General features: G+C 41.8%; 1 long non-coding RNA gene across 1 annotated transcript in view; it reads right to left on the bottom strand.

Annotated features, from left to right (window-relative positions):
* Positions 1-425: 425 nt before the first annotated feature.
* Positions 426-27232, bottom strand: part of LOC128655217 (uncharacterized) — a 48275-nt gene continuing 21468 nt past the window's right edge. The window contains exons 2-3 of the long non-coding RNA XR_008401728.1: positions 15599-15701; positions 426-815 (exon numbers count right to left, since the gene is read on the bottom strand). This is a non-coding gene — a long non-coding RNA (uncharacterized LOC128655217). The remainder of the gene's footprint in view (positions 816-15598; positions 15702-27232) is intronic.

The raw sequence follows: 27232 nt of genomic DNA, 5'->3' as shown, positions 1-27232 counted from the left end.
CGACCAGCTTTGGTTTTGTTGGTGCATAGCACTTTACTCTAATTTTCTTGTTTGTTATATTTTATTATTGTTTATAAAGTTTTGAAGAAAAAGTGAAAAATGAGAGAGGATAGCATGACCTATGGCACATTCAGCGTGCTGATACAGGACTATTATGCATCTTTCAATGGACTATAAACTATCATCAGAGCCCTGTGTTTAACGACATGTAAGAAAAAAACATTTTCTATGAATGTAACTCACCTTTCATGGTCATTGGCTCATGTAAAAACCTCACTTAATGTATAAATAGTTTTTTTTAAAAAAAAAGAATTAGAGGAAGATGTGGATAATCTATTTTGTTGTATTTTACTTTCTCTTTTGTTTGCTTTTGTTTTACACTTTCTAGTTACTTTCTATGACAGAATCAGGTGAACGTACAGATGTAGTATTTATTAGCGTCTCATTTATTAATAATATTGTGAAACATAGCAAATATATAAATGATCCAATTAAGGTTGATGTGAAACAATTCTATAAACATAAACATTTAAATCACTTTGATACATTGTGTCTGAAGTTATTAGTAATAAAGTAGCACATTATATATAAAGAAAATGTATTATATGATGCATCTAAAGAATTAGGACAAAACTGTATAAACATCTGTCTGGCAAACACGATGGATCATATTCAGGTCTTTATTAAAGGTCAGCCTAAAATTAAAGAACAACAAGGACCGTTGTGGCAGGAACCTCTCTGATAATAGGGAAGGTCACAGGCGTTAAGACACAGCCCTCCGGTACTCCGGCAATACCTTTCCGCATCCTCAGATCCTGCAACACAGAAAAGAATGAGAAATACTAGACCCACAGTAAGTCTCCAGCAATCTTTATAGTGTCTGCAGCAATCTGTATAGTGTCTGCAGCAATCTGTATAGTGTCTGCAGCAATCTGTATAGTGTCTGCAGCAATCTGTATAGTGTCTGCAGCAATTTATAATGTCTCCAGCAATCTGTATAGTGTCTCCAGCAATCTGTATAGTGTCTCCAGCAATCTGTATAGTGTCTCCAGCAATCTGTATAGTGTCTCCAGCAATCTGTATAGTGTCTGCAGCAATCTGTATAGTGTCTGCAGCAATCTGTATAGTGTCTGCAGCAATCTGTATAGTGTCTGCAGCAATCTGTATAGTGTCTGCAGCAATCTGTATAATGTCTGCAGCAATCTGTATAGTGTCTGCAGCAATCTGTATAGTGTCTCCAGCAATCTGTATAGTGTCTCCAGCAATCTGTATAGTGTCTCCAGCAATCTGTATAGTGTCTCCAGCAATCTGTATAGTGTCTCCAGCAATCTGTATAGTGTCTCCAACAATCTGTATAGTGTCTGCAGCAATCTGTATAGTGTCTGCAGCAATCTGTATAGTGTCTCCAGCAATCTGTATAGTGTCTGCAGCAATCTGTATAGTGTCTCCAGCAATCTGTATAGTGTCTCCAGCAATCTGTATAGTGTCTGCAGCAATCTGTATAGTGTCTGCAGCAATCTGTATAGTGTCTGCAGCAATCTGTATAGTGTCTCCAGCAATCTGTATAGTGTCTCCAGCAATCTGTATAGTGTCTGCAGCAATCTGTATTGTGTCTGCAGCAATCTGTATTGTGTCTCCAGCAATCTGTATAGTGTCTGCAGCAATCTGTATAGTGTCTGCAGCAATCTGTATAGTGTCTCCTGCAATCTGTATAGTGTCTCCAGCAATCTGTATAGTGAGTATACTGTACACAAACTGACATGCATAAGAAATCTTGTCTCTGCTTACTGATGAACATTAACAAATGTGAGAAATGCTTTTCTCTCTCATAAAAAATACTTTATTGGGTTATAATGCTGTTCAAAATGCTACAACCTCTTCACAAATAAATGTTTCACCCAGACTTTCACCTGCTAAAGGGACATATTTTTAAAGAGTTATTTAAGTGTTGATTAATCTTGTAACATATAACAATATTAAGATTATTTGCAAAGGCAGCAACAGGAAGCTCACGTGTAGTACTGTACAGGGGAGGATATAAAAGCTCATGTGTAGTACTGTACAGGGGAGGATACAGAAGCTCACGTGTAGTACTGTACAGGGGAGGATACAGCAGCTCACGTGTAGTACTGTACAGGGGAGGGAACAGAAGCTCATGTGTAGTACTGTACAGGGGAGGATATAAAAGCTCATGTGTAGTACTGTACAGGGGAGGATACAGAAGCTCACGTGTAGTACTGTACAGGGGAGGATACAGAATCTCATGTGTAGTACTGTACAGGGGAGGATATAGAAGCTCATGTGTAGTACTGTACAGGGGAGGATACAGAAGCTCCTGTGTAGTACTGTACAGGGGAGGATACAGAAGCTCATGTGTAGTACTGTACAGGGGAGGATACAGAAGCTCATGTGTAGTACTGTACAGGGGAGGATACAGAAGCTCATGTGTAGTACTGTACAGGGGAGGATACAGCAGCTCATGTGTAGTACTGTACAGTAGTGATGTCGCGAACCTAAAATTTTCGGTTCGCGAAGCGCGGACTCGAACTTCCGGCATTGTTCGCGAACCGCCATTGAATTCAATAGGCAGGCGAACTTTAAAACCTACAAGGACTCTTTCTGGCCACAATAGTGATGGAAAAGTTGTTTCAAGGGTACTAACACCTGGACTGTTGCATGCTGGAGGGGGATCCCTGGCAAAACTCCCATGGAAAATTACATAGTTGATGCAGAGTCTGCTTTTAAGCCATAATGGGTCTAAATCAACTAACATTCCCAAAGTGGCTGTCTCAAAACATCCCGGACAGAAGATAGATTGATAGTGATAGATAGGATAGATAGATATACATAGATTGATAGTTAGATAGAATCGATAGAAGAGAAATAGATATATTTGTTAGATATATAATTACCCTAATAAATTCTAATAATCAAACATGCGTTCTTGGACCCAACTAGCTTGTGTCAATTAGTACTTTTCTTAGCACTTTAATCCCTGTTCCCCCCCCCCCCCCTATCGTGGGAGTTCTATATGGCCTGCCAGATTACCCTGAAAAATTATAATAATAAGACATGTGGTCTGCTACCTATTTTAACGAGGTTGTGTTTTAAGTACTACCATTCTTAGCACTTTAATCTCTGTAACTCCCCCTATTTGGTGAGGTCTATACGGCCTGGATGATTACCCATACAAAATATAATAATAAGACATCTGCTCTTGGTCTGCGACCCATGGTAACTATGTTGTGTTAATTAGTAATGTCCTTCGCATTTTAATAGCTGTTACTCATACTCACCCTATCGGTGGAGGTCTATATGGCCTGCATGATTACCCTTACAAAATATAACAACCAAACATATGTTCTGGGACCCATGGTAAGTAGGTTGTGTTATGTAGTACTGTTCTTTGCATTTTCATACCTGTTACAACACCAAATGGTGGCAGGTCTATCTGTCCTTCATGATTAGCTGCACCCAAACCCAAAAAAAAGCCGAGTGGTCTTAGACTAACACCCATGGCTAACTCTGTTGTTTCAATTAGTACTATTCTTAGCACTTTCATCCCTGTTACGGGCGGTCTACATGGCCATCATGATTAGCCAAACAAAATACTACAATCCAACCTTTGCTCAGTCTTCATAGGCCCTTCATTGTCTGTATTTTGATAGTACAGTTCTTATTATTTTTATAGCTGATACAACATCGAATGTTGTCAGCTCTATATGGCCTGCATGATTAGCTGCACCCAATACAAAAATAAATCCAAGCGGTCTTGGATTAACACCCATGGCTAACTCTGTTGTTTCAAGTAGTACTATTCTTAGCACTTTCATCTCATCATCCCTGTTACTTCCAGGACTCTCGGTGGTGGTGGTCTACATGGCCATCATGATTAGCCTAACCAAATACTACAATCCAACCTTGGCTCAGTCTTCCTAAGGCCCTTCATTGGCTGTATTTTGCTAGTACTGTTCTTATTACTATGGTGGTCTACATGGCCATCATGATTAGCCTAACCAAATACTACAATCCAACCTTGGCCCAGTCTTCCTAAGGCCCTTCATTGGCTGTATTTTGGTAGTACTGTTCTTATTAGTTTAATAGCTGATACGACACCGAATGTTGTCAGCTCTATATGGCCTGCATGAATAGCCGCACCCAAAGCCAAAAAAAAGCCAAGCGGTTTTGCACTAAAACCCATGGCTAACTCTGTTGTTTCAAGTTCTACTATTCTTAGCTCTTTCATCTCATCATCCCTGTTACTTCCAGGACTCTCGGTGGTGGTGGTCTACATGGCCATCATGATTAGCCTAACCAAATACTACAATCCAACCTTGGCCCAGTCTTCCTAAGGCCCTTCATTGGCTGTATTTTGGTAGTACTGTTCTTATTAGTTTAATAGCTGATACGACACCGAATGTTGTCAGCTCTATATGGCCTGCATGAATAGCCGCACCCAAAGCCAAAAAAAAGCCAAGCTGTTTTGCACTAAAACCCATGGCTAACTCTGTTGTTTCAAGTTCTACTATTCTTAGCACTTTCACCTCATCATCCCTGTTACTTCCAGGACTCTCGGTGGTGGTGGTCTACATGGCCATCATGATTAGCCTAACCAAATACTACAATCCAACCTTGGCTCAGTCTTCCTAAGGCCCTTCATTGGCTGTATTTTGCTAGTACTGTTCTTATTACTACATGGTGGTCTACATGGCCATCATGATTAGCCTAACCAAATACTACAATCCAACCTTGGCTCAGTCTTCCTAAGGCCCTTCATTGGCTGTATTTTGGTAGTACTGTCATCCTTTTGAATAAAAGATTACAGTAAAGGCATTGATTTTAGAAACCCACAGATCATTATTTGCAACCGTGAATTTAGAAAAAAAAAATTGATTACACACCCGTCACACTTATTTATGCTCAGGCCTTTTTAATATGAGGGTCCCGGAGCCTCAACCGAAACAACAGCATGAAAGAGGAGATATGTCATCCTTTTGAATAAAAGATTACAGGAAAGGCATTGATTTTAGAAACCCACAGATCATTATTTGCAACCGTGAATTTAGAAAAAAAAAAATTGATTACACAGCCGTGACACTTATTTATGCTCAGGCCTTTTTAATGCGAGGGTCCCGGAGCCTCAACCGAAACAACAGCATGAAAGAGGAGATATGTCATCCTTTTGAATAAAAGATTACTGGAAAGGCATTGATTTTAGAAACCCGTGGATAATTTTTTGCAAACGTGGAATCTAAAAAAACATAGATTATACACCCAGTACACTTCTTTATCCTTAGGCCTTTTTAGCAGAGGCTCCAGGACCCTCCACAAAACCAGCAGCTTGAAAGAGGACATATGGCATCCTTTAGAAAATTAGATTACAGGAAAGGCATTGATTTTAGAAACACAGAGATCATTAGTTGCAACCGTGAAATCACAAAAAACTTCGATTACACACCCAGTACACTTATTTATCCTTAGGCCTTTTTAGAAGAGTGTCCCGGAGCCTCAACAGAAAGAACAGCATGAAAGAGGACATATGGCATCCTTTTGAAAAATAGATTACAGGAAAGACATTGATTTTAGAAAGACAGAAAAAAATTGTTACAAAAGGAAATCTAAAAAAACATTGAATAGACACCCAGTACACTTCTTTATCCTTCGGCCTTTTGAGCAGAGGCTCCAGGACACTCAACAAAACCAGCAGTAGGAAAGAGGACATATGGCATCCTTTGTGAAAAAAAGATTATAGGAAAGGCATTGATTTTAGAAACCCGGGGATAATTTGTTGCAACCGTGAATTTGAATAAAAAAAATGGTTGGATGGACACCCAGTACAATCCTTTCTCCCTAGGCCTTTTTATAAGAGGGTCCAGGACCCTCAAACAAAACACCAGCAGGAAAGGGGACATATGGCATACTTTTTAACAATACAGTAAGAGTACAGGAAAGGCATTGGTTTTAGAAACCCATAGATAATTTTTTGCAAATGTAAATTTGAATCAAAAAAATGATTCGATGGACACCCAGTACACCACTTTCTCCTTAGGCCTTTTTATAAGAGGGTCCAGGACCCTCAAACAAAAAACCAGCAGGAAAGAGGACATATGGCATACTTTTGAACAATAGAGTACAGGAAAGGCATAGATTTTAGAAACCCATCGAATTTTTTTTTTAAATGTAAATTTGAATAAAAAAAATGATTCGATGGACAGCCAGTACACCTCTTTCTCCTTAGGCCTTTTTATAAGAGGGTCCTGGACCCTCAAAAAAAACACCAGCAGGAAAGAGGACGTATGGCATCCTTTTGAACAATAGAGTACAGGTACAGCATTGATTTTACAAACCCAGAGATCATTTTGGTCAATTGTTAAATAGAAAAATAAAAATGAGTGGCCAACCAGTACACCTCTTTCTCCTTAGGCCTTTTTATAAGATGGTCCTGGACACTCAAAAAAAACACCAGCAGGAAAGAGGACGTATGGCATCCTTTTGAACAATAGAGTACAGGTACGGCATTGATTTTACAAAACCAGAGATAATTTTGGTCAAATGAGAAATAGAAAATAAAAATGAGTGGACACCCAGTACACCTCTTTCACCTTAGGCCTTTTTATAAGAGTGTCCAGGACCCTCAAACAAAATACCAGCAGGAAAGAGAACATATGGAATACTTTGGAACAATAGAGTACTGGTACGGCATTGATTTGTGAAACCCACAGATAATTGTTTGTAAAAGTGAAATAGCACCAAAAACCATGCTTGGACTCCCACTCCGGGTCGTTCACCTTCAGCTTTTTTATAAGAGGGTCCAGCACCCTCAACAGAAACAACTGCAGGAAACACCACCACATATGCCATCCTTTTGCACAAGCGAGTACAGGTATGGCATCCATTTTAGAAACCCAAAGATAATTGAGAGGAACCAGGAACATTTTTATAAAAACTGGATGGGGCAACCATTACTACAGGTCGTTCTCCTTCAGCCTTTTTATATCATGGGCCACGACCCGCAACAGGCACAACAGCATGAAACAAAACATATGCCACCCTTTTGCACAATAGAGTACAGGTATGTCATAGATGGAACACGGAGATAATTTAGATCAACCAAGAGACGGATAAAGATGCTTGGTCGGTCCTACTCTTTCAAATTTGTTGCATTTTGCGTTCAATTGAATGGTCCACCGGATATGAGTGGTGTGTAAAGTTGTACAATTCGTAACAGTTTAATCACTAGTGTTATGTGCCTTATTTTTTTTATTTGAGTTTGTACCCACAGAGATGCAGCAGAGGCCAGAAAAATTAGGAATGTACAAATGACTGAAACATTGGGGTATTGTTGGAGCAACTGCTGTAGCAGCGGCCAGAAAAATCGATGTTTGTAAAACATTTATAAAGTGCCTAAAAGCTTGTGGCTTGAACACTAGTTGTTGGCGCATAAGTCAAGCAAGTCCTCCGTCTTTATAACCAAAAAAAAAAAGGCCAGCCTGTGTACCAGTTGTAGCCCAAGGCAGCTCATATCATCATCAGTAGTTTTTTATTCAAATGTATCGCCCAATGTCAGTCCCTTCGGGATCCAGCCCTCATTCATTTTTATAAAAGTGAGATAGTCAAGGCTTTTTTGACCTAGGCGACTTCTCTTCTCAGTGACAAAACCTCCTGCTGCACTAAAAGTCCTTTCGGACAGGACACTTGAAGCGGGGCAGGCCAGAAGTTCCATTGCAAATTGGGATAGCTCAGGCCACAAGTCCAGCCTGCACACCCAGTCAAGGGGTCCATCGCTCCTGAGAGTGTCGAGATCCGCAGTTAAAGCTAGGTAGTCTGCTACCTGTCGGTTGAGTCTTTCTCTAAGGCTGGATCCCGAAAGGCTCTGATGGTGCATGGGAGTTAAAAAGGTACGCATGTCCTCCATCAACAAGACGTCAGGAAAGCGCCCGGTCCTTGCCGCCGTGGGAGGAGGAGGATTAATTTAATCTTTTCCCCTGTTACATTCCCGTGGTGCTGTGACATCACCCTTATACGCTGTATAAAGCATAGTTTTTAATTTATTATGAAAATGCTCCATCCTTTCCGACTTGCGGGAATTTGGTAACATTTCAGGCACTTTATGCTTATACCGGGGGTCGAGGAGCGTGGACACCCAGTACAGGTCATTCTCCTTCAGCTTTTTTATACGAGGGTCCCTCAACAGGCACGACAGCATGAAAGAACCCATTTGAACAAGGTTGGATGCTGAGCTAATCATGTCGCGTTCCTCCTCCTCACTGATCTCACTGATGGTATCTTCTTCCCCCCAGCCACGTACAACACCATGGGTACCAGAGAGGTGACAACAACGAGCACCCTGGGATGACTGTTGTGCTCGGTCTTCCTCCTCCTCCCCAAAGCCACATTCCTCCTCTGACTCCTCTTCCTCACAATCCTCTTCCTGCGTTGCCGCAGGTCCAGCAAGCAATGCTGATTCGGCTGTTTGTGGGGGTGATGGACACCACAACTCTTCCTCTTCACGCTCATCTACTGCCTGATCCAGCACTCTTCGCAGGGCACGCTCCAGGAAGAAAACAAATGGTATGATGTCGCTGATGGTGCCTTCGGTGCGACTGACAAGGTTTGTCACCTCCTCAAAAGGACGCATGAGCCTACAGGCATTGCGCATGAGCGTCCAGTAATTTGGCAAAAATATCCCCAGCTCCCCAGAGGCTGTCCTAGCACCCCGGTCATACAAATACTCATTAACAGCTTTTTCTTGTTGGAGCAGGCGGTCAAACATTAGGAGTGTTGAATTCCACCGTGTCGGGCTGTCGCAAATCAAGCGCCTCACTGGCAGGTTGTTTCGACGCTGGATATCAGACAAGTGCGCCATGGCCGTGTAGGAACGCCTGAAATGGCCACACACCTTCCTGGCCTGCTTCAGGACGTCCTGTAAGCCTGGGTACTTATGGACAAATCGTTGTACAATCAGATTACACACATGTGCCATGCACGGCACATGTGTCAACTTGCCCAATTTCAATGCCACCACCAAATTACTTCCATTGTCAGAAACAACCTTGCCAATCTCCAGTTGGTGCGGAGTCAGCCACTGATCCACCTGTGCGTTCAGGGTGGTCAGGAGTGCTGGTGCGGTGTGACTCTCCGCTTTCAGGCAAGTCAACCCCAAGACGGCGTGACACTGCCGTACCCGGGATGTAGCATAGTACCTGGGGAGCTGGGGGGGTGCCATAGATGTGGAGCAAGACGCAGAAGTTGAAGAGGACTCAGCCGAGGAAGAGGTTATGGAAGAGGATGGAGTAGGAGGAGTAGAGGAGGTAGCAGCAGGCCTGCCTGCAAGTCGTGGCGGTGTCACCAACTCTTCTGCAGAGCCACGCATTCCATGCTTGTCAGAAGTCAGCAGGTTTACCCAATGCGCAGTGTAGGTGATATACCTGCCCTGACCATGCTTTGCAGACCAGCTATCCGTGGTCATATGGACCCTTGCCCCAACGCTGTGTGCCAGACATGCCATAACTTCCTTTCTCACAACAGAGTACAGGTTTGGGATTGCCTTTTGTGAAAAGAAATTTCTGCCAGGCACCTTCCACTGCGGTGTCCCAATAGATACAAATTTTTTGAAAGCATCAGACTCCACCAGCTTGTATGGTAAAAGCTGGCGCGCTAAGAGTTCAGACAAGCCAGCTGTCAGACGCCGGGCAAGGGGGTGACTTTGAGAAATTGGCTTCTTACGCTCAAACATGTCCTTGACAGACACCTGACTGTGGGCAGATGACCAGGAACTGCTACGTAAGAGAGACTGAGTGGAGGATGGTTGAGAGGGGGCAAGGAGGACAGCACTGGTTGACGTGGCTGAAGATGCTGGAGCAGGAGGAGGAGGGCGGCTTACACTTTGTGTGCTGCTTCTACTCATGTGTTCTTCCCATCGGCCTTTGTGATGGGAGACCATGTGCCTTCGCAAAGCAGTTGTACCTAGGTGGCTGTTGGACTTCCCACGACTCAGTTTCTTTTGGCACAGGTTGCAAATGGCATCGCTGTTGTCAGAGGCAGACACACAAAAAAAATGCCACACTGCTGAGCTCTGCGATGACGGCATTCTGGTGGTGGCAACAGCATGCGTTGATGGGCGTCGGCGGGCTGTCTGGCTGACCCCTGGTTACGATGCATGCTGTCTGACTGTGCCACTAGCTCCTTGAGACGACCTCCCCCGTGCTTCCAAATCGTCTCCTCCTCCTCCTCCTCCTCTCTGTCTCCCCATCTGAACTTTCCCCCTCTTCTTCTTCTCTTCTAGCAGGCACCCACGTGACATCCACCGACACATCATCATCAACCGCTTCACTTGTATCTGAAACATCAAGAAAGGAAGCAGCAGCGGGTACAACATCATCATCATCATCACACCGTACTTCCATGTCGGTAATGCTGCCTGACTGAGACTGATCACTATTATCTACATCCTCTGTCAATGATGGTTGCGCATCACTCATTTCTTCAAAATGATGTGTCAATAACTCCTGTGACAGATCAAGTGAAGCGGCTGTGGTGCTAGTGTTGGTGGTGGCGACAGGCGGAGGAGTGTCACTGGTGACTTGAAACCTGCCCAAAGCACAGCTTGACTTAGATGGTGCGTCAAGGTTAGGAGGACTAGCAGCGGAAGCTGAAGAAGATTGGGTTTCCTGTGTTAGCCATTCAACTAGGTCCTCCTCAGAAGTTTTTGCATCCCCCCTGGCACCCGGCGACAATGTGCATATTTGTAGGGTCTAAAGGGTCTAAAGGAATCACAGCACCACAACCACAACCACGGAACCTGCGGGGTGGCCTGCCTCTGCCTGTCATTTTTTTTTTAAATGGACACTAACAATACTATTACACCAATTGAGTGGTGGCACTGTGAAAGTGGGCACAGTATACGCTGTGAGACTGACAACAACAAAAAAGACAGATGTTTTAAAAATCACAAATTGTTAATTTTTTGAAATATTACTAGTACTGTGGCAACAAATATGATTGTTTGGCACTATTTGGCAAATGAGCCTATCTGGCACACACGCTGGGAGAAAGGAAACTGCAATTCAATGGCACTAGGAGACTGAAGAATCACAGTCAAAACAGTTATGATTAACAAAAATTCCAATCCTGTTACAATAAATATGAGTGGTGGCACTAATTGGCTAGTTGGGACTGGCACACAGGCAGGCAGGCAGGAGGAAAATGCAATTCAAGGGCACTAGTAGTCTGCAGATTGACAGTCAAAACAGTGTTGATTGACAAATTTTGCAATACTGTTAAAAGAAATATGATTGCTAGCACTAATTGGATAGTTGGGCCTGGCACACAGGCTGGCAGGCAGTAGAAAAGTGCAATTCAATGGCACAAGCAAAATGAGGATTAAGATCAACCATCAAGATTTTTTTTATTTTAATTAGTTACTATACTGTGACAACAATTAGGATTGGTGTAAATAGTTGGCAAGACGGCCTGGCACAAAAGGATGGCAGGCAGGAGGGAGATGCAATTCAAGGACACTAGGAGTCTGATTACTGACAGTCTAAACAGTGATGATTGACAATTTTTGCAATACTGTTAACAGAAATATGATTGCTGACAACAATTGGCTAGGTGGGGGCCTGGCTCACAGCAGGCTGCAAGGCAGGAGGAAAGTGCGTTTCATTGGCACCAGCAAACTGACGATTCAAATCACAGCAACTATTAACAAAAATTTTAATTTTTAATTATTAGAATACTGTCACAACAAATATGATTGGTGTAAATATTTTTTAAGTAGGCCTGGCACACAGGCTTGGAAGGCTGTAGAAAAGTGCAATTCAAAGGCACGAGCAAACTGAGGGTTAAGAGCATCAACAATAAAGATTTTTTTAATTTTAATTAGTAACTATACTGTGACAAAAAATTAGGATTGGTGTAAATAGTTGGCAAGACGGCCTGGCACAAAAGGATGGCAGGCAGGAGGGAGATGCAATTCAAGGACACTAGGAGACTGATTACTGACAGTCTAAACAGTGATGATTGACAATTTTTGCAATACTGTTAACAGAAATATGATTGCTGACAACAATTGGCTAGGTGGGGGCCTGGCTCACAGCAGGCTGCAAGGCAGGAGGAAAGTGCGTTTCAATGGCACCAGCAAACTGACGATTCAAATCACAGCAACTATTAACAAAAATTTTAATTTTTAATTATTAGAATACTGTCACAACAAATATGATTGGTGTAAATATTTTTTAAGTAGGCCTGGCACACAGGCTTGGAAGGCTGTAGAAAAGTGCAATTCAAAGGCACGAGCAAACTGAGGGTTAAGATCAACACTAAAAAATTTTTTTATTTAAATTAATAACTATACTGTCTGACTGTGACAACAATTATGATTGGTGTAAATAGTTGGCTAGACGGCCTGGCACAAAAGGCTGGCAGTGGCAGGCAGGAGGTAAATGAAATTCAATGGCCCTAGGAGACTGAATATTTGCAGTCCAAAAAATTATGTTTTTTTTTTTTTTATTACTGTTACAAGAATTGTGATTGGTGCCACTAATTGGCTACTTGGGCCTGGCAGACAGGCTGGCAGATATGAGTCGTGGATGGTAGGTAGGGCAGTAATTTAACACAGTATGCTGTGTAAGTGACAAAAACACAGGACTGATAGAAAATTAAGTTACATTACACTAGCAAAATATTTTAAAATTTTAGATTTTAATATTAAAATTATGTTAAGAAGTGCAATGCACATATGACTCTATGAGTGGTCGCACTGGCTGGCTGCTACGTAGGGCAGCAATTATAACAACAGTATGCTGTGTAAGTCAGATAGACAGTTAGACACAGGCCTGATAGAAAATACAATTAGATTACACTAGCATAATGATTTAAAGACTTTTTTTTGGAAATTTTAAGAAAAAGGTTAAGCACATACATATGAGTCGTGGCTGATAGCCTTGGAAGGGCAGCTATTAAAAACAGTAGGCTCTGTATGTCGGATACACACACGCCTGATAGAAAATACTATTAGATTACACTAGAAAAATGATTGAAATTATTTTTTTTGGGGGGGGGAAATTAAAAAAAGGTTAAACACATATGAGTCGTGGCTCATAGACTAGGGAGGGCAGCAAGTAAACACAGTAGGCTCTCTATGTCAGCAAAACACACAGGCCGGATAGAAAATTAGATTTGATTACACTAGCAAACAAATTTAAACTTTTTTTTTTATATATTAAAATTAAGGTGAAAGAAAAATAGATATGAGTGCTGGGTGGCTGCCTGGCACAGACCAATTAACCAAAAGACTGAAAAAAAAGGAGGTATATTAATGCTGAGTGAGCCTGACAGACACAGGCATGATAGTAAATGTAATTAGATTACACTAGAAAAATATTTTTTTGTGTTTTTTTTTTTAAATTAAAAATAATGTTATAAACAGATATTAACACTGCTGGCTGCTGGCTGGCACAGAGCAATGAACCAGAGTATATGCTGTGTGACACTGGCCTGATAGAAAATGAAAAAAAATTACACTAGAAAAATAATTATATTTTTGGGTTAGTTAAATTTAAACTAATGTTGTTAGGGAGATATCAGTGGTGGCAGTAGTCACAGCATATGCTGTGAGCCTTAAACACACAGCTGAAAGCCAAGCAAATGCTAATAAAAAAAAAGAAATAAAAAAAAAACGGCACAAAATATAGCCCTAAAAAGGGCTTTTTGGGGTGCTGTGCTTGCAGCAGAGATGAGTGGAGTCCTTCTGGACTGTAAATACACCAGCCTAGCTATGTTTTTCCTATTAATGTCAGGAGCAAAAACATAACACGTCCTATCATTAAAAAAGCAAGGTCGTTATGAGTCTAAAATGGCGGATTCCGAGTAGCTGGGAGTGTCTGTGAGGGAGTGTCTGATGTTGATTGGCTCTAATGTGTCAGGCGGCTGTGACATAAAGGGTCAAAGTTTCCACAATGATGACACATAGGGGCGGATCGAACATCGCCATGTGTTCGCCCACAAACGCGAACAAGCTATGTTCGCTGTGAACTGTTCGCGGGCGAACAGTTCGGGACATCACTACTGTACAGGGGAGGATACAGCAGCTCATGTGTAGTACTGTACAGGGGAGGATATAGAAGCTCATGTGCAGTACTGTACAGGGGAGGATACAGAAGCTCAGGTGTAGTACTGTACAGAGGAGGATATAGAAGCTCATGTGTAGTACTGTACAGGGGAGGATACAGAAGCTCATGTGTAGTACTGTACAGGGGAGGATACAGAAGCTCATGTGTAGTACTGTACAGGGGAGGATACAGAAGCTCATGTGTAGTACTGTACATGGGGAGGATACAGAAGCTCAGGTGTAGTACTGTACAGGGGAGGATACAGAAGCTCAGGTGTAGTACTGTACAGGGGAGGATACAGAAGCTCATGTGTAGTACTGTACAGGGGAGGATACAGAAGCTCATGTGTAGTACTGTACAGGGGAGGATACAGAAGCTCATGTGTAGTACTGTACAGGGGAGGATACAGAAGCTCATGTGTAGTACTGTACAGGGGAGGATACAGAAGCTCAGTTGTAGTACTGTACAGGGGAGGATACAGAATCTCATGTGTAGTACTGTACAGGGGAGGATACAGAAGCTCATGTGTAGTACTGTACAGGGGAGGATACAGAAGCTCAGGTGCAGTACTGTACAGGGGAGGATACAGAAGCTCAGTTGTAGTACTGTACAGGGGAGGATACAGAAGCTCATGTGTAGTACTGTACATGGGGAGGATACAGAAGCTCAGGTGTAGTACTGTACAGGGGAGGATACAGAAGCTCTGGTGTAGTACTGTACAGGGGAGGATACAGAAGCTCAGGTGTAGTACTGTACAGGGGAGGATACAGAAGCTCACGTGTAGTACTGTACAGGGGAGGATACAGAAGCTCACGTGTAGTACTGTACAGGGGAGGATACAGCAGCTCATGTGTAGTACTGTACAGGGGAGGATACAGAATCTCATGTGTAGTACTGTACAGGTGAGGATACAGAAGCTCATGTGTAGTACTGTACAGGGGAGGTTACAGAAGCTCATGTGTAGTACTGTACAGGGGAGGATATAGAAGCTCATGTGTAGTACTGTACAGGGGAGGATATAGAAGCTAATGTGTAGTACTGTACAGGGGAGGATACAGAAGCTCATGTGTAGTACTGTACAGGGGAGGATACAGAAGCTCATGTGTAGTACTGTACAGGGGAGGATACAGAAGCTCATGTGTAGTACTGTACAGGGGAGGATACAGAAGCTCAGGTGTAGTACTGTACAGGGGAGGATACAGAAGCTCATGTGTAGTACTGTACAGGGGAGGATACAGAATCTCATGTGTAGTACTGTACAGGGGAGGATACAGAAGCTCATGTGTAGTACTGTACAGGGGAGGATACAGAATCTCATGGGGCATGTTGATCAAACTCCGTAGACATTGCATAAGGATCACGCTATAATTAGATTTTTTGGGACATTGCTGGTTGTCCATTTGCTAAAAGAGACTCTTGCTCATGATGTAAGTGAAATGTAAGTCCGTGTAATGCTATGGAATTGCCTCAACTTCCCCGGGACTCACCTGAAGTTGTCTGTGCCCAAGAAACAAAAGAACACAAGATGAGAACCAACGCTACTGAGGATGTAGCTCGAGTCATAGTGATGTCTGTTTGATACAGGAAACCCTATTAAAGAAAGAACGTAAGAGAAGGAAGATGCTATTGGCTAAGGAAAAGCCTAGGTTTTATATATATACACACACACACACACACACACATATATATACACACACATACATACACAGGAAAAATGAATCCTTCCTCCTAATCAAGCTACCTGGGTGCAAATATAGTCAAATGTCTGCTTCCAATAAATAGTGCACTCTCAGGATTTTGTGAAAAAAAAAGGTCAACTTTATTAGATGACGTTTCAGGGAACTCAAGTCCCTTTGTTCAGATAAAAAAAAAAAAAGTGAACAAATGTGGCAAACATGAGCACATTATATACTGACAACTTTAGCAAACACAAACCTCCCACATCAATCAAAAAATTGTGCCAAACAGTGCTTAGAACACATCCCTGCATTCCATTCAGCCCCAACCAGAAGTGTATCAGCTCTCCACTTCCGGTTTCGTCAGGATTGTATTTTTATCCAATAAACACCTAAATACATATAATGTTAAAAATATAAACATCCACACACCTCACTAAGCAAACATACATGTGTGAAACGCCTACATTCTAACAGAGCTTCAAACACAAAATCGGCAAACCTGAAGTTGTCATACTATCACTTCCGGTTTTCACCAAAACTGTATACTTTGCTGGACTTGGGATTTAAACAGGGCTTTATACCCAACCAGATCCGCAATTTTTGTACTACACAATTTCCCAGAATACCGATTCTATACACCATTCACAAAGTGCATACATGCCTATAGAAACCACTGGGATGTCCCATTGTATAGGCGGTTCAATCACTGACACAACCGGTGGCACAGTATATTGATTTTTTGCTCCAACCAATTGTTAGACAGATCCATTCATTTCTGTTGGCTAGCAATCAGCCGATTAGACTGTTGAAGAATGTCTAAATTGAAGGGGGAGATTTGTTGGTAACCTTGGATGTCAACAGTCTCTACACCATCAACCACATGATGTGGGACTGTTGGCGGTCAAGAAGCACTTACTTCAGGACACTCAGTATAGTGGTCCACCTGTTGAATTTGTGCTGACTATGATATATTTTCGATTTGAAGAGGACTTTTTTATATACCGTCCGCTGGCACGGCAATGGGGTCAAATATAACCCCATCATATGTCAATATCTTTATTTCAGATTTCGAAAATAGCTTTGTGGGGTCCGGGTAGGTGTGGTCTATTGTCTTCTATCAAAGATATATAGACATCTTCCTGATCTGACGGGGTGGTCCCGACTCCCTACATACATGGTTCAGTACCCTCAAGAACACTGACACTACTGTACGATTTAAAATTACATCTGACAGTGAAAGTGTTAGTTTTCTTGATCTACAAATTTTCAAAGATGGCCCTAATTTAGGGACTTCTCTATACAAGAAACCTATGGATCACAATTCGATTCTTAGAGCAGACAGTTGCCACCCACATTGTTTCAGGGCATAATCAAATCACAAATGATTAGAACCATCCGTAACAACACAGCACACTCGGGGGTCTCCCAGTTGGAGGAAACTAGGAGTAAGTTTCTCCAAAGAGGATACAAACCGAGTACGTTGGGATCAATTCATGATATGGTACAGCATTACACTAAAGAGGAGTTGATTAATAAAAAGAAAGAGAACAAAGAACGTAATAGAATGATCATGGTGACCACCTTTACCCCTGGTACCATCAATATAGGAAGAATTTTGAGAAGGCATTGGCCGATCATTTCATCAGCTCCTAAGCTTCTATTTAGCAAAGAACTAACCCCAATGGTGGGGTTTAAAAGGAGCACCAATCTTCGTGACCTGTTGGTACGTATGGACCCTAAACACTGCTATCAGAAGAAACAGAAGATAAACATCAAGGGGAGTTACCGATGTGGGGGTTGCATGATATGCAACAGTCTTATTTCAACAAAGAAATGTCATCATCCCCATACCAACACATTGCATACTATCCGACACTCGATCACCTGTACCACCACACATATGGTCTATTTACTTATGTGCCCATGTTCCAAATATTATGTGGGCAAAACAAAGGGTACCCTAAGAGAATGCATGGCCAACCATAGGCTGGCTATACGCCAGGCGCTTGTTAAAAGGCTCTTCTGAACTACCAGTGGCACGGCACTGTGCCGAACAGAGACACTCAGTGAACAGAGACACTCAGTAGCATTAATAAGATATACTCTGATAGACCATGTGCCAAAACCTGATCGGGGGGGGAGACCGGGAATAAACGCTTACTCTCTAGAGAATCCCAGTGGATATACAGGTTGGGGACCATTGCCCCAGGAGGATTAAACTCTGTACCAGACTTCAAGGGGTTAATATAATCTTACACAAACCTGGGGTGCGGAAATGTAGCATGGTACGATATGATGGTAGTGTGCCGGCGGCACCTTGGGATGCTGCCTGTCCACTAGGGTTATCATATGGGGACCCTGATCCAGTGAAGGGGATCTGCAGGTGCGGTACTCAAGAATACCTGCTATATAATGTCAACCTTAGCACAGATAATACCAACATGACCTGAAGTCTGGGAGGTATATGGTTATGGATGAAAGTATATGAAATTATATCTATCCATTTGTATCTACCCATCTATGGAAATGACCGGAGGAAGATTGTGCCTCCGCTGATGGAACGCATATCATATGCAGTCTATGCACCTATCAATACATAAGTTTATGCCAACAAGAGGAGATACATTGCTATCTGTACTTTTCTTTTTTAGTTTTTTCTATTACTTATTGTATCTGTCTATAGATACAGTATTCTATTGTGCTACCATACCTGGAATAGATACCAGGGAGAACCAGGGTGGTTCTCAGATATATGCAAAAATATGTTTAATATGTGATGCATTATTGCTTTATTGCAGTACAATATGTATTCACACAGGTCTATATTGGTTTAATATTCAAGGATGATAAACCCAATACATTAAGCAAGTCCTATGTGAGATGAAGTTTAGGTGGTGATGAGCCTCACATGTGCACTGTTTGTCACTGAAAGTCCCAGTAGGGGATGATGGCACTGTTGTTATGTATACCATTGTAAGTCTAAGTATTCACATTGCAAGTATGCACTTTTTCACACAGGCTATACAGTTTTGGCGAAACCGGAAGTGATAGTATGACAACTTCAGGTTTGACGATTTTGTTTTTGAAGTTCTGTTAGCATGTAGGTGTTTCACACATGTATGATTGCTTAGTGAGGTGTTAATTGGATAAAAATACAAGCCCGGGGAAACCGGAAGTGGAGAGCTGATACACTCCCGGTTGGGGCTAAATGGAACGCAGGGATGCGTTCCAAGCACTGTTTGGCGCATTATTTTGATTGATGTGGGAGGTTTGTGTTTGCTAAAGTTGTCAGTATATAATGTGTTCATGTTTGTCACATTTGTTCACTTTTTTTTGATCTAAAGAAAGGGACTTGAGTTCCCTGAAACGTCATCTAATAAAGTTGACCTTTTTTTTCACAAAATCCTGAGAGTACACTATTTATTGGAAGTATATATATATATATATATAAAATAGTAACAAAAAACTTGCACTCACTGGTCTTTTTAAACACACTTTTTTATTGTGAAAAAAATTGTGATGTTTCGGGGACAAAGTATCCCCTTCCTCAGACACAGTGTATAGGCATATCACACAAACATAATAAACCCCACCCCCCAATCAGGACCCAAAAAAATGCCAAATATAGTAATGGCAACCACCTTGTGACAATAATAAACAAACAGTGCATTTCATCATCACAAACGTGTGAAAATGTTTTAAATTAATACAAATAAGTGACATTAAAGTAACTAAAAACAACAAAATGCAACCTCACTTTGATCGTGTGGAAGACATCGGTAATAATATATACAGAGAATAGCATCAACTACAAACTAAGCAAATACGTAATAGAAAGGGCACAGATAACCCCCTACCGCATCTCCTTTATAAACAATCAAATTAGTGATATGTATGGTATAGAACAAACATAGCAAAAGACCAGGGTAATAAAATGTGTACCTGACAATAGAAACACCCCACTCGCTACTGAATCACGCACACCTCTGCCATGTCCGTGGCACGGAGGTGAGGAGGAGGAGCACGTAACTACGAGTTCCAAAGGAGGCAGCGTCTGCGTTACTATAGTAACGTACCAGGAGACAGTGCATACTATGCACCGTAGATCCAGCCCACAAGATCTAGAGTAAAAAGCAATCACAATGACGAGGACACCAACTGCAGCCTATACCGAGAGCAAGGAAGTAACACCTAATGAACACAGTGTAGCACTCAAGGGGAATTATCACTAAAACATAAAGTATTCACATAATTGTAGAGAGCGTCTACGTTACCATGGTAACATCCCGGGAGTGCACGATGACTCAAGCCCACACAATCTAATGGTGATAGGTTATCCAAAGAAGCAAGCTGTAGTCTATGTCCAGAGTGTATAATAAATATAGTGTAGTACCCAAGGACAGGAGTCCTAAATAAATCATTATGTCCAATCATGCAATAAGACAGCCTTCAACAAGGACCCTGCACTTTTGGGTCCTGATTTGGGGGTGGGGTTTATTAAGTTTGTGTGATATGCCTATACACTGTGTCTGAGGAAGGGGATACTTTGTCCCCCAAATGTCACTATTTTTCCACAGTAAAAAAAGTGTGTTTTTTTGTTACTATTATCTATTCATTACTAGCACCCTGGCAGCTGCGTTGACAAGTGAGAGTGCTCTCCTGTGATCTAATATATATATATATACACACACAAACACACACACACATAAATACATATATACAGGTGGCCCTCGGTTTACAACGGTTCAATTTACACCGTTTCAGAATAACAACCTTTTTTTCCAGTCATGTGACTGCTATTGAAAAGCATTGAGAAGCAGTGCATTTATTAAAATAGCCAGTAGGTGAAGCTGTCCACTTGTGTTGCAGCAAAGCCAAGCAAGCTGAAATTAATCAGTTTAACCAGACCTGAGCTATTGAGCAGATTTCAAAGGAACAAGATCTTCCTGTCTATAAATCAGTCCAGATTGGAATGCATAGAAAGAACAGTTTGCAAAAAAATGCAAGTGAAGTCTGTGTTGTGTTATTATTTTATTAGGTTTATAATGCTGTTTAGCATTTAAAGTCTTCATTTCAAAGCTCAAAAAATAATGTATTAGGTGGCGTTATGACAATTTTGAGAGGGACCTGGAACCTATCTCCTTCACTTCCCATTGACTTACATTATAAACTGGGTTTCAATTTACAACGGTTTCGATTTACAACCATTCCTCCTGGAACCTAACCATGATGATTTGACCTTAAAAAGCTGCAGACTTACAACCAGTGCTTCTTAACCCCTTAATGACCACAGCACTTTTCCATTATCTGTCCGTTTGGGACCAGGGCTATTTTTACATTTCTGCAGTGTTTGTGTTTAGCTGTAATTTTCCTCTTACTCGTTTACTGTACCCACACATATTATATACCGTTTTTCTCGCCATTAAATGAACGTTCTAAAGATACCATTATTTTCATCATATCTTATAATTTACTATAAAAATTTTATAAAATATGATTAATAAACACACACTTTTTCTAACTTTGACCCCCAAAATCTGTTACACATCTACAACCACCAAAAAACACCCATGCTAAATCGTTTCTACATTTTGTCCTGAGTTTAGAAATACTCAATGTTTACATGTTCTTTGCTTTTTTTGCAAGTTATAGGGCAATAAATACAAGTAGCACTTTGCTATTTCGAAATCATTTGTTTTCTAAATTAGAGATAGTTACATTGTAACACTGATATCTGTCAGGAATCCCTGAATATCCATTGACGTGTGTGTGTATGTGCATGTAGGTTGCCCCTACCTCTGACGAAGCAACCAATCATGTTGCGAAACGCGTAAGGCTCCGCCCCCCGCCACACGTATTGACGGATACTTCCTGATCACCGGCTGCTTACAACACGCCATATCACACATAATCAGTGTGATCATGCCTGTTTGGTGTCCGTTGTGGAGTGGGCTTGGAATATTTTATTATTATTTGTGACACACTTAGCAACTAAATAACGAAGGGTTAATGTGAGTTATAATTGCATACTACTGCCATACTCGTTCGTGCTGCTTATTTATGTATATATAGTCAAACGTTTTGACTGTATTGGTTAATAATATGTACTTTTAAGGGTTCATGTATACATATATGTATTAATAAATGTTATATTTTTTAAACAAATTTTACGCATTTAGTCCCTTTCTGCCCCTATATACCCCATATGGTCCCCATTTTGGAAAAGGAATAATAATCCACAGCAACAACTGGGAAACACAGAGACGAGGCTACCACGGCCAAAAAGACCTAATGGGAAGTGGAAGGTGGTGAGCAGAAAGAGAGATCAACTATAACCTGTGCCTTATCTATACCTCATATCGAGTGAGGTCAAATCACGTGAGTGGTTCTACTGCAGTTTTATTTATTCACCTACTGATGTAAACAGGCTTCACTAGGAGTGCCCCTCTTGTGCGCTTCTCTATCCCTTACTATTTCAGAAAAAGCACTGGGAGGATCCACTTGTTCAAGAGGACCCTCTCATTATCAGAAGAAGCAGCAGAGAATTTACAGCACTTGGGGAACTGTTAGAAGAATTGTCATTAAGTGACTGTGCTACTAACTACCTACAATATTCATAAGAGACACGCTGGACTGGTCCTATATCTTGGTGATACCGGTGGTGTGTGGTATATATATATATATATACACATATTTTTTTGAAGAAATTGATAGTCCCACCCGCACCATATACTAAACTGTGTATGTAATAATACCCTCCTATATAGCTGATTGTACGTGTATCCATGTATACTTCTTACTGTCCAGCCATATATTCCTGAGCGCAGATATTGTCCGTTTATTTATATATATATATATATATTTAGTAGGCACCACAAAGTATTGATCTAGGCCCATTTTGGTATATTTCATTCTACCATTTCACTGCCAAATGCGATCTAAAATTGTGAAAAAGTTTACAATTTTTTTTATTTGGTTTCTCACTGAAATTATTTACAAGCAACTTGTGCAATTAATGCACAAATGGTTGTAAAAGCTTCTCTGGGATCCCCTTTGTTTAGAAATATATGGCTTTGGTGTTGCTTTTTGGTAATTAGAAGGCCGCTAAATGTTGCTGCGCACCGCACTTGTATTATGCCCAGCAGTGACTGGGTTAATTAGCTTGCAGGGTTAATTTTAGCTTTAGTGTAGAGATCAGCCTCCCACCTGACACATCCCACCCCCTGAACCCTCCCTGACCCCCTAAAACAGCTCTCTTCCCTCCCTTACCTTACAATTGTCACCGCCATCTTAAGTACTGGCAGAAAGTCTACCAGTACTAAAATAAAAAGCATTTATTTTTTCTCAATTGATTCTGCAGTTTTGGATCCCCTCTTAGCCACAACCTCCCTGATCCCCCCATACAGCTCTCTAACCCTCCCCCCTCTACCGATTTAACCGCCATCTTGGGTACTGGCAACTTTACCCAGTTTGCCCCTAAAAAAATTGTATTATTTATTATTAAATCAGATATTTTCTGTAGTGTAACTGCCCCCCCTCAATATCCTACCTCCCTCTCAGATCTCTTGCCCAACATCCAGACAGCCCCACCATCGCTATACAAAAAAAAAAATGAGTGAAAACTTACGATTCAACACCCCCGCCCCTGCCCGTCCTCCCAGGTCACTTCTGCAAACCGTCGCTGATATATCCCTGGAAGGAACAGGCACGCAGGACATCGATGGGCCGCCCACCTGCCTCCCTGCTGATGCTCCCACCCACCAACGATCGGCACCATCAATGCCCGATGATGTCATCGGTTGCTAAACAAAGGTATTACTGTGATGCCTCAATACCGAGGCATCACTGCAACACCTTGAAAGGGGTTGGAAAGGATCTAGATCGATTCCACCGCTTGAAAGCCCTGACAACGTACAGGGTACGTCCTTGGTCACTAACTGACATTTTTTGTAAGACGAACCCTGTACGTCCTTGGTCCTTAAGGGGTTAAAGGGACAGTCTACTCCAGATTTGTTATTGATTAAAAAGATAGATAATCCCTTTATTATTACCCATTCCCCAGTTTTGCACAACCAACACAGTTATATAAATATACTTTTTACCTCTGTGATTGCCTTGTATCCAAGTCTCTGCAGTTTTCCCCCTGTATTTCAGTTCTTTTGACAGACTTGCATTTTAGCCAATCACTACTGACTCTTAAATAACTACAAGGGAGTGAGCACAATGTTATCTATATGGAACACATGTACTAGAGCGGTCTAGCTGTGAAAAACTGTAAAAAATGCACTGAGATAAGAGACAAATTAGCATACAAGCCTACCTATTTTTCAACTAAGAATAACAAGAGAACAAAAGCAAATTTGATGACAAAAGTAAATTGGAAAATTGTTTAAAATTACATGCCCTATCTGAATCATGAAAGTTTATTTTAACTTTACCATCCGGCTCGTGTCTGCTTAGTAAATAGAGCTCTAAAAATGATTTGGTATGTAATAGGAGTCACATTCTGCGCAAAGCGCTTAAACAGTTTCCCCAGTGCGTACTTGTATATGGTAGCCAGTGATGGGAAAGTATTTGGCTTTTGAACTAAATAAATAATATGCACCTGAGCACAATACAATTACCTTTCACCTAGATTACGAGTGTTGCGGTACAGCTTTTAATGCTGAAACATTGGCCATTACACTGGAATGGTCCGGAACGCATATTACAAGTCGTGTCGATATAGCTGTAACGCAAGCAGTTTACTCTGTAACGCAACGTCCTTTCCGCACTCAGAAAATGACGTTTTTGTGTGGGATTTTCATAGAGCCGGTATTACAGGTTGTGTGTTCAGGCTAAAAAGCTTGTGTTAAGCTCTATACAGACACGAGCCATACCGTCACCTGAGAGCAGTAGTTATGGATTTTGCGTAACAAAAATGTTTCACAAAACTCATAACTAAAATGTTACAAAGTGCACTAACACCCAAAAACTACCTATTAACCCCTAAACCGCCGCCTTCACGCATCGCAAACACTATATTAAACCCTAATCTGCCGCCCACCCACATTGCGACTATTAAATAAAGTTATTAACACCTAATCTGCCGCTCACCCACATTGCCAAAACTATTTAAATATATTAACCCCTAATCTGCCGCTCCCCAACATCGCTGACACCTAAATTAACCTATTAACCCATAAACCACAGGCCCCCCCACATCACCAACGCTATAATAAAGTATTAACCCCTAAACCTCCAGCCCCCTCTCCACATAGTAACTACTAAACTAAACCTTTTAACTACTAGACTGCCGGCCCCCCACATCACAAAACACTAAATTAAACTGTTAACCCCTAAACCTAGCACCCCCTAGCTTTAAAATAAAATTACAATATAACTATCTTAAAATAAATAAAAAAATTACCTGTGGAATAAAAATAAATCTAAAATTAAACTATTTTTTGCACTTATAATAACACCGTATAATAAATATACATTATACAGTACAGTTACACACATAATAACACTATCTAATAAATATACATTACATAGTACAGTTACACACATAATAACACCGTCTAATAAATATACATTACACAGTACAGTTACACACATAACACTATCTAATAAATATACATTACACAGTACAGTTACACACATAACACTGTCTAATAAATATACATTACATAGTACAGTTACACACATAATAACACTATCTAATAATATTAGATGTGTGTAACTGTACTGTGTAATGTATATTTATTAGATAGTGTTATTATGAGTGTAACTGTACTGTGTAATGTATATTTATTAGATAGTGTTATTATGAGTGTAACTGTACTGTGTAATGTATATTTATTAGATGGTGTTATTAGTGTAACTGTACTCCTAGTCTGGCCGTGCTCCTGGAACTCACAGTCGGCCACCTCACAACGTACACCCACCTAACCCCTCTAAGGCTGGCCGGGCTCCTGGAACTCCCGGTTGGCCACAGAACAGCGGGACATCCTCTAAATTTACCCCTGGTCGCTCCAGAGCTCTGCTCTTTTGGGGATTGGTAACCCCTAAGGTGGACAAGAGGTGGGGGAATTACCGGAGGGGGGCTCCTTTAGGAACCAGGGATTTTGTACACCCCTACCCCCATAACTTCATCGGACTGTATCTCTGGTCCCCAGTAATGAATCACGCTGCTTTTTGGTTGGGGACCAAGATCTTTCAAATGACACCCTGGAAGGGCCATCGCTCCCCCCGGGATCATCCCCAAACCGTCACCCCTGTGTCCTTGGATTCTGTGGGCACCAGTCTGTCTGGAGAGGTGGGAATGGCGGGAAAATTGTGGGATTGTCCATGTCTTATCAAGATGAGCTTTGTGTATAAAAGGAGTGTATGTTTTACAATAAAATCTGTTCCCGTTTCACCTGAATGCTAGTATCTCTAGTTATTTGGGTGGGCTCCTGCTAAAATCAATTTCCCAGTCTACATATCAGCCTGTTCCAGGCAGAGCAAGGATCCTCTGGCAGAGCTACCTAGTCTGGGTAGTCGGAGTCTGCTACAGGGTGGGACTCTGAATACTGGTGCTGTAAGGCATCAGGGGTGGCTACAGGCTGTGGTCACTTGCCAGCTACATAGCTGCAGTCAGCAGGGGGAAGCAGGACCTTTTTGATGGAGTTACCCAGTCAGGGTAGCCGGGGCATCCATCACATTGGCTGGCAGTGGTGGGATCTGCTTCTTTCACGCAGATTCTGCTGACAGAGGAGACGTGCCCCAGTAGCCGGTAACTATGGGAACTGAGCTCCTAAGGAGAGTAAAGGAGTCGCTGGCCCAGCTGAGGGGTCCTAGTCTGTATTGGGACTTGTTGGCCCAAAGGGACCATGTCCACTGGCGACACTGGAGGGAGGCTCTTCAACAAGAGCAGGGCTATCTAGTAACAACCCTCCCCCCTGATGACGAAGATTATTGGCTCCAGTGGAAGTTACAAGTACCTTGCCTGGGAGGACAGCCCAGGGAGGAATGGTTGTCTGAATTGGATGGACTGGTCCAGGATGAGATGGTGCTGGATGACAGCTACAGGCCCCTCCAATGGTATGCTATGCAAGTGTGGCCATGGTTGGGTGATGTTGTCTCCACAGAGGGCGTTTGCTATGGCGGCCCTAGATTACTATTTGAACTAATGGCAGAGGACCCAGATTTTGGGAGTCAGGAGGAGTGGAGACTTAAGTACATTTGTGAGTACTGAAGGAGCCTGCTGAGCCTCTCAGGGGTACCCTGGCTTTAAGACGATTTGGATTATATATGTGGCCAGGAATTAGAGATGGAACAGAGATACAAAATACTGCTAGATTGTGTTAAACAGCATGCCACAGAGCCTGCAGAGAGCTATGATACAGCAATCTGGGAATCATGGAGGTTGGCCTCTGAGGAGTGGCAACAGAACATAAGCGACGACGAGCTGCTAGT

Source organism: Bombina bombina, chromosome 4, assembly GCF_027579735.1.
Source record: "Bombina bombina isolate aBomBom1 chromosome 4, aBomBom1.pri, whole genome shotgun sequence".
NCBI lineage: Eukaryota > Metazoa > Chordata > Amphibia > Anura > Bombinatoridae > Bombina > Bombina bombina.
This window is presented reverse-complemented; position numbering and strand designations above follow the sequence as displayed.